The sequence below is a fragment of the Triticum dicoccoides genome, chromosome 4A, assembly GCF_002162155.2.
Source record: "Triticum dicoccoides isolate Atlit2015 ecotype Zavitan chromosome 4A, WEW_v2.0, whole genome shotgun sequence".
Taxonomy (NCBI): domain Eukaryota; kingdom Viridiplantae; phylum Streptophyta; class Magnoliopsida; order Poales; family Poaceae; genus Triticum; species Triticum dicoccoides.
Genome location: NC_041386.1, coordinates 669,488,838 through 669,498,055, shown reverse-complemented (window position 1 = coordinate 669,498,055; position 9,218 = coordinate 669,488,838). Strand labels below are relative to the sequence as shown.

At 43.7% G+C, this 9,218-nt stretch overlaps 1 long non-coding RNA gene across 1 annotated transcript; it reads left to right on the top strand.

The window, feature by feature from the left end:
• Positions 1 to 728: 728 nt before the first annotated feature.
• On the top strand, positions 729 to 4,086 carry LOC119289651. Its single transcript, XR_005141565.1, has 3 exons — positions 729 to 814; positions 3,227 to 3,344; positions 3,874 to 4,086. It is a non-coding gene; the product is annotated as an uncharacterized LOC119289651 (long non-coding RNA).
• The last annotated feature ends 5,132 nt before the right edge of the window (positions 4,087 to 9,218 follow it).

The window sequence follows — 9,218 nt, the reverse complement described above, 5'->3', positions numbered from 1 at the left end:
TCCATAATCATATATTGTTGTGGATAATTTTGCTATTAACAGTTATATGGATCCTTGCAGGCTCAAGATAGATTCTAGATATACCTAGAATATGTTCATCCGGGTTCGGTTAATAAGTGCATTAGTCAACATTGTGGTGCAATGACAGAACACGTTGTCCACAACTTCACCTGTCATCTCTACTCCTAACGGAGGACTTGGTGAATAGTCTACGCGGTTTATTTTCGCTGGTTTTTTTCCTCATCCTCCCACCTTCGGGTTTTTTTCGTCCCCCTCCCACCACCACCCCTCCCACCTACGCAGCCAAAAAACCAACCCGCAAAAAACAATACCTATCGATCCCCTAGACAACACAGAGCCGCCGTCCTTTCTTGTGATCTCGCTGCCACCACCCTCCGATCCGATCCTCCTCTCCCGAGGATCCGGATGATGGGGCGGCAGAGATGGCCACGGATCTGTTATGGCGATGATGGCGCCGGATCCGCACCCGCAGCATCCGGATGGAGGCCGGCGACGAACCCTAGCCTAGCCGTCAGCATCGGGATCCAACCCCTGCTCTCGGTGCTTGGGCAAGGCATATGGGGGTGCTTGCTGCCGCGGTGGACCTCGACGCCGGCGACATCTGCAGCATCTCCCTCCCATCGGGCTGCAGGCCAATGACGAACCCTAGCCTAGCCGTCAACATCGGGATACAACCCCCGCTCTCGGTGCTGGGGCAAGGCATATGGGGGTGCTTGCTGCCGCGGTGGACCTCGACGCTGGCGACATCTGCAGCATCTCCCTCCCGTCGGGCTGCAGGACCTGTACGCCCAAGGTACGCCTCCTCCTGTTGGAACTCGCCCACGGGATCGATCACATCAGATCACGACGAACACCCGCACACGAAAACTTTGTGGCCAAGGGCACGTGTTGTGCCCGTATTTTCTTTTTATTTTCTCTCAATATTTTCCACGGTGTTACAATCTCACGGCCTGGCCGTGTATATATACTCCGGTGGTCGCGTACGGAAAGCTAACCTAAATCGACTTGGACTCTAAAAGCTAACCTACACGTACACAAAGTCCTAGCCGGACTCAACTAGACCTCTACTAGGAAACTCCTAATTAATCACCTTGAACACGATTAGCTCACCTGCAAAAAAAGAACACGATTAGCTAAAGGACACAGTACGTGGACTCATAGCTAATTATGCTTTATACCTAAACATCAAGATTATTCTAACAATCTCCCCCTAATCTTGACACGCTTGTCTTCGGTGCTCCTTTGATCTTGATTCTTGCAGCTTCGCGACTTGTCGATCCAAACTTCAATGTACAATCCGGACTACCAGCCCACACGGTTACATCTACGCGTGCAATGTGCAAGATTGGACACATCATCAATCTTCACGTCGTTCAACTTAACTGGTCACTGTCCCACTACACGCCGACCTTGATCTTCAAGTGTCATATCCGTACACTGAGTATGACCCGCCTGGAAACATGCATTGCGCCTCCTTGCTCTGCCATGTTGTGCCACCGCCATTGCTTGACAGCCGCCTTGCACTCGGTCCGCACCATACTTCCTGTACTTGCTTGCAGTAGATCCACTCTCCACTGCTCACACATCTCCTTGCTTTACGATGGCTTCGCCTACCATCGTCCGCCTTCGGCATCACACCGAATCCACACTGGCCGCAACCAGGACGCTCCACGAGGACATGGACATGACTCACGGAACACCGTGTATACCGCTTCCACTCCAACAAATCATCACCAAGACGAGCACTTGGACACGACGACGACTCACTGACTCCCCCGGACCGGACGATGATCTTGATGAGCTCCAGCGCCACACCTCGGCACCACCGCTCCCATCAACGATCATCTTCCATCACTATGCTGACGACAGCCTGCAGCCTCCCTCCTTGTCGCTCCACAGAACAATGGTCGCTAATCCTTCGTGTCGCTGCACCAGCCAGCAACTTCATCGCCCGCCCCGAGGCGCTAGTCGGGTCGCAACCCCGGGGCAAGGGATCGACTTCTGAACCTTGCTCTACCAATTGTTGGAACTCTCCCACGGGATCGATCACATCAGATCACGACGAACACGCGCATACGAAAACTTTGTGGCCAAGGGCACGTGTCGTGCCCGTATTTTCTTTTTATTTTCTCTCAATATTTTCCACGGTGTTACAATCTCACGGCCTGGCCGTGTATATATACTCAGGTGGTCGCGTACGGAAAGCTAACCTAAATCGACTTTGGACTCTAAAAGCTAACCTACACGTACACAAAGTCCTAGCCGGACTCAACTAGACCTCTACTAGGAAACTCCTAATTGATCACCGGCTAGATTGAACACGATTAGCTAAAGGACACAGTACGTGGACTCATAGCTAATTATGCTTTATACCTAAACATCAAGATTATTCTAACACCTCCTCCTTCCTTTCCCCTCCCTACCAAGACTGCAGCTTGCTGATGTGTCAATTAGTGGTAGTGATGGATCTAGGATGAGGATAAACTGGCGAATAATCCATCATGGATTAGATTATTTCCTACGGCAGCTTGAACTGGCCATGTTTGGTTGAGCATATATACGCAGTGTGATTAAATCTCACTAGCAGTCTACACAACAGTTGAGGGGAGTTTGAAAATAATAGCAACAACAGCTATCTAATCCTCCCGCCTAGCATGCATGTGAGGAACGAATCAAGCCCTTGTGTCTGTCTCTCTCAATGTGTAAAGCAAGAGCAATCTCTCCCACCTAGCCTAGGATACATCGCCCGTCACGGATTAGCATCCCCAGGCCGCCGCCGCCGCCGCCGTGGATCCACTGCCACGCACAGCTTGGGCCAAGCCGCATGCGCCCTTTGTCTGGATGTCGATTGGGGGCGACGTGAGGAGGGACAAGGTAGAGAAAGGGGGTCAGGTTAGCGCCGCAGTAGAGGTAAGTGAAGGGGTCGGGGTTGCGTCGCCGCCGAGACGCGCGAGGGGATCAGAGCTGTGCAAAGCGGATTCATCAGAGCACTTCGCTCCCGCTGCCTTTGGCCTGATGGTTAGATGGATTGATGCGTAAGTTTGAATCCTTTCATTTTTCACTTCTCTAATGGGTGGCTGATGGCTTAATGCTTTGATGGATGGATGCATGCTAGAACTGGCTGATATGTGCTTGTGTGTGCACATTTTTTTCTTTTGGTTTTTGTAGAGATTGGTTCAGCTTCTCTGCTTATTGATTTTTGTAGAGATTGGCCAGGAACAACCGCAATCCGTCATGGTCGTGTGGCAAGATACAGAGGGAAGGGAAGCAGGATTGGGATGTGAGGTAGAGATACAGCCAGCAAAAGGGCGAGGAACAGAGACGTAAGTGAGATTCAAAGTTTAGGTCGTGGCCGTTTCTTTCCTCTGGTTAATTAGCCTACCGAGTGTTCATGTCCGGCTCATATTTTTGCATCTAATTGCACTACAAGTTTCGCATCTAGAAATGCCTTGTCATTGTTGTGCCCTATGTATTATTTTTGTTTGTCGTAATCATATTTGTACATTGTTCTAGAAAAGTGATTATGTACTTGTAGAGGAAATCTGAATGTGGCTGTGAATTTTGTCCAAATTGCAGAATAGGTGAGCCGAACATTTATTTATTACTCAAATCAAAAGTTGGGTTCTTGATCGGAGGCTCCATAACTATCTGTGCTGTTGAAATCGATTTACTGAATCTTTCCCATGCCCATACATGATCACTGATAGAGAAGCAGAAGAGGCAATGATGTTAATCATACTGAAGAGCTTTCCTACTCATGCTGTCTGAGTGTGTACTCCCAATCCCAATATGCAGTTCACTTTCAATGTGCGTTGCATGATAAATAATGCTACCTTTACTGGCTTCATGCAGTTTCGGAGAGGAGAACGGTTGGAGTTGTGCGGAGAACTCTGCTAACTATGTTTGGTTCTTGGACCCCATAGATGGAACAAAGAGCTTCATTAACTGTTATTGAAATGTAACAGTGTGCAGGCCAATTAATTTCAGCTCAACCAACTATGATGGATGTTGATTTGTTATTCAAAGGCAAGCCTATTTTTGGCACGCTTATTGTGCTACTTCACAATGGAAAGCCGATATGCTAATTTTCTCCTTCCGAAACCATCTCTCCTTGTTTTTGTCCATTTTTGTTCAGTACTACCTGAAGGTAACTGTACTGGATAGCAGCCTATCATATATAATTACATGTACCCAGTGATTTAGCAAAGATTATGTTGATACTGTCAATAGCAAACTACCGCTACATGATATTTGTTGCAATCTGTACATTATTTTTTGTTTTAATTTCAGCATATCATTTATATACTAAAGCCTCTTCTGGACATGTTATCTAACAGCGTCTATATTACTTGGCATTGACTATTCTTCTTTTATTTAGGTTATGGGCATTATTGATCAGCCAAATCTTGAGAGAGAGATGGGTTGGGGTGGACGGGAAGATAACTACCTTAAATGTACAAGAAGTACATACATAGCAATGTTTTTATTTAGGTTATGATCATTATTTTTCTTCTCATTTTTCTAGCAATTTCACTTTAGTTTTCTTCTTTGCTTTTAGGTATTTGTGTGATTGTTCAGGACTACATACAAAGCAAAGACACAATATAATTTAGCATTTTCAAGGATACCACATGGAGCAGCAAAATGGAGGAGAAGAGCTACCATATGGTGGGCAGGTAACTCGAGGATGGAGGGGCATTGGTTTACAATAAACATGCACTCTACAAGAAAATTAGAAAACAAGGCACTGGACAAAAAACAAGAAATGCAGAAATCAAATACTTGAGGACTATAACTCTGCAATATTGAAAATAATGAACAACTAAGCCTTTTCTTTTCCAGATAAACAAACAGCTAAGTCTCTTATTTTTTAGAATGAATAGCTAACCTTAATTAAAATCATCAATTCGAGACAAGATTTTTTTTGTTTCTATGTTATGTTGAATGCCTAATAATTTTTCCTCTACATGTCTTGTTTATTAATCTTGTGATTTTCCCAGCATTTTCACTTTAGTTTTCTTCTTTTCTTCTAGGTATTTGTGTGATTGACCGGAACTATATACATAGAATATGCTTGGGAAACAATGTACTGGAAGAAACAAGAAAATACAGAGACCAAATACTCGAGGACTACGACTCTGCAAATTGCTTTAGAACTCAAACATCAATGGTGTTGGTTATTTTCACTGGGCCTGGTCATCTGCGTGAGTTGCATCTGTCATTTTTCTTCCCAGGTAGAACATTAGTTTCGATTAAAAACAAGGTAGAACATTAGTGTTCTCCGCAGTTTGATGGGAACACTTTGACTTTCTGTAACCCCTAGATTTGGTATTTCCTGATGATTGCTTGCGGTTCTTCTTACTTTCTGGTATAAATAGAGAAAAATGAGGATCTTGTAATTATTTTAGAATGTTCAAGATTTAGGTGTCCATACTGTGCTAACTATGGTCTGAATTTTTTTGGGGAATCATGATGTCATGTCGTGATTACACAATTCCAAGCTGTGGTTCACAAGCACACTTACACATAATCGTTTCTTTGGGTTTTCTTCTCACAATATATATACGTAAATCATGTAATTTGCAACCTTGGTAAGTGCACCTCGAGCTGGCTGAAACATGCCTGTTCCAATCATGAACGGACAGGAAGGCAGCCGGTGGGATTTACTATTGCGTCTCGACCTACTCGGAGCAGGTACGATGAATCCCTTGCACTCTCACTTCTCGACTTGATTTGATGCGCCTTTTGTGTTGATTTTGGTGTGATTTACTTTTTTGCTTGTAGGAGAGGCCAGGCTGTAGCAGCCGCGGTCGTGGCGTCGTGCACGTGGCATCGACGCAGGTGAGAATACATCCATGGTAGTGTCGTGGGCCGAGCGTCAAGGTGATGGTCGCCGACCCTCCACGCCCCCTCTAGGGATGGGAAGTGGCGGGCAGAGTACCTCCCCCGCGCATGTCAGGTTGCTGATCCACCCCTAATTCCATTATACACTGCTATATCTTATCTGTCATCTACTCACAACATTGCAAGATGTGGCATGGCCTAAGAGGATGAGATTACAAAGACTAAGGTGACAGAATCTAGCTGTGTCATGGGCAAGCCGGTTGGCAACACTGTGACATGACATCAGTCGTTTGCGTTAAAATCACGAAGGACGGTGCTTTGCTTTCATAACCTAATATACTTCTCTCACATGGAAATTATATAAGTATGGTTGTTTATAACTGTATGCACTGGACATGTGTTCTCTCTCAGTAATGTTCATGTTTGCTCCATTACTCATTTACCCATTCTGGTAATTTTTTTCTCTAAGTTTTTAGTCCACAAACCAACGTTTAGTCTCTGGAAGAAAGTCAAGGTATTATGACGTGTGTGTGTGTGTGTGTCTATATATATATGTGTGTGTGTGTGTGTGTGTGTGTGTGTGTGTGTGTGTGTGTGTGTGTCTCATATCATATAGATTTTGGTCTGCCTTTTTCTTTGCTTACGGAGATGCACCTGATTAGTTTGATTCACCTGTTTGATAAATAGTATTCTTCACAATGTAATTTTATTTCACGGTGTCTACTCAACGAATTGCTTGTGAGTGTGTGTTCTCACAAATGGTGCAGAATAAACTCCCAATTAAATCCTTGGATATATATATAATTTGCAGAGTTGCAAACACTTTCAATTGCAACTGTGTGGTGATCAGGACATTCTGTGTTGCTTGGACAACCGAGCTGAGACGGCGATGCCACCACCTACTTGTATCTGTACACGCCCTACGGTGATTATTTCTGTGAGTGCCTAAATATATATCTCTGCTCTTCAAATCGTAGGGTTTGAGGTTTTCATCCCCCCCCCCCTTCCAGTTCTTGTGCTGAACACCTTCAATTCCCCTTTCCCCTGCTCGAAGGAATTGGCGCCTCCGTTAGTGACCCCGAGTAGTGATGCAAGGATGTATTGTTTGATCTTCTCCAAAGATTTTCAAATAGTTATACTTTGATTCAGAGCTCGTTGTGTTTTACTGTATATGCAGTTTGTTCTTATGAATTTCTCCGAGTAGGTAGATCTTTTAGGGTTACTAACTTACTGTGAACAAATGTGTTGTCTTGTTCATGTAGTTTCCAAAAATGAAGAAGCTTGTCGTTCAACTGATGACAAAACATCTAGAGTACGTGCAAAAATTACTACTTCCTCATTTACAGCAAACTCATTGATACGACAAAGGGAAAATTTTGGGTGGCAAGGTATATGATTAGATCATGTATAATCTTCTAGATGCATTTTTCTAGGCTTCCATTGTGTTCTTCTGACATGCCTCTTTTTGTTATTTTACATCAGTTAACTGAAGTTCATATTATTCCTTTATTTGATTGTAGCTTCAAAGTTTGATTACAGTAGAGTCATTGATACGACATACACAGTTTGTGAATTTACCTACTACTACGAGTTACGTCATATAGCAATATTTTCTTGCCTAGAAAAATATTACATGAAAGGCCTAATGTCTTGTGAATGTGTATAGTAGCTACCAGTAGGTGGTCAAACTGTACACCTTCTTTAAAGCATGAATAAGGTGCTAGCTTATGTGCTGCAGTTGCTTTGCATTGTTCAGATGCAATGTGTTTTCGCTCAGCGGGAGCACTTCTTATGATTATTTATAATTTTTAGTTTGCTTATTATAATTTTAAGACAATTTTTGCGACTTGGAATCTATAGCATCCCCCTTTTCTCACTGGAAATGACATGTAAGAACAAACCAGTTCCAGTTCTGGCATAGTTCTGATGGTTGAAGTGTATGTCTATATGATTTAGTATATGCATGGGAGTACCCGCTAAACGATGAAGCATACTGTGCCGTGTTAGCTCCATCTAGCTTTATTATCTGGAATTCTGTATCTAGCTTTTGTATGTTGTATTCCCTTTCGCCGCGTCTACATACTTGATGAAGCTTTTTTCTGATTGCAAAGTATGTGCAAGTCAGTAGTGAACACTCTATATCATTGTTCCAGAAAAGTAAGTTTCAGCAATTTCCGCAACATTGCATGTCCGTTCCATGTAGTAGTTTTTGCGGAATTATATTAATGATTTCCTTTTACCTTCATATTTTCTTAGTTTTCTTAGCAAACACAAAAAGCTTTGCATCTTGAAGCATTGATAGAAGCGAACATAATTCATGATACAAGCCTAATACTCTGAAAATATTTTTACGGTTCACTATTCCTATGAGGGGAGTGAGTGGAGACAGCCATGAGTGGCTCAACATGTCGAGCAGCGGCCGCCTATGAGGGGAGTGAGTGGAGACACACAAATATGTGTGGCGGAGGGGCGACGGAAGCTCGAACGGAAGATTCATCGCCAACATCGAAGAAATCTATGGCCTGATCGACCCTAAAGCTCCTGCATGGACGCGAAGGTGTGTCATTATTAAGAAGTCCATTCTTTGAAAACTCAGCATTCTAGGAAATTCTCTCTGGCCAATTTTGTATGTACTTGGGAGCATTGCTAATTTCTGTCAACACGAATGGTATCTGGACTATTTATATAGCTACCATGCGCTGAACAAATAGTTGGATTAATGCAACACTCCTGAATAGATTGGTGTGTGTGCCATGTCATTTCGTTTGGTTTACACTACCATAATCATTTTGTCAGTGCCTGATCTATTAATATTGATTTGAGAGAAAATGCTTCCAAAATGTTATCTTGACAGCAACATTGTAGCTATTTTTTTCCGGCATGTATGATAAGCATAGGTGTCAATTTTGGATACATGATAGATTGTTAGCTGTTTTGATTCCATATTTTAATGACTATTGAGAATTATGATGTGCTTGGATTAGAGGACTGGATTGTTGCAAATGGTTATGGTGTGAATCTCATTCATACTAAAGGGACTCTTGTGGTTGCAGGTGACCGGGGGCAGATTGCCGGCATTCGCCCCACTATGGGCAGTCTATGTGATGATCTGCTCTCCACAATCGAAGCCAGGAATGAACGGCAAGATCTCTTCGGGAATGGCTGATGAGGAAGAATTGACTGCGGGGAAATGGTGGATCTAGGTGGAGTTCGCTTTAGCCATTGAGGGACGAGCTTGAGTTGTGTAGGGGAAGGGAAGCCACCTGCATGAGTCAGACATAATAAATCAGCTCGAAAATGACTCTGTTAGTCCAGAATCTCGTCTTGGACGACCCATATGGTGGACTGACATT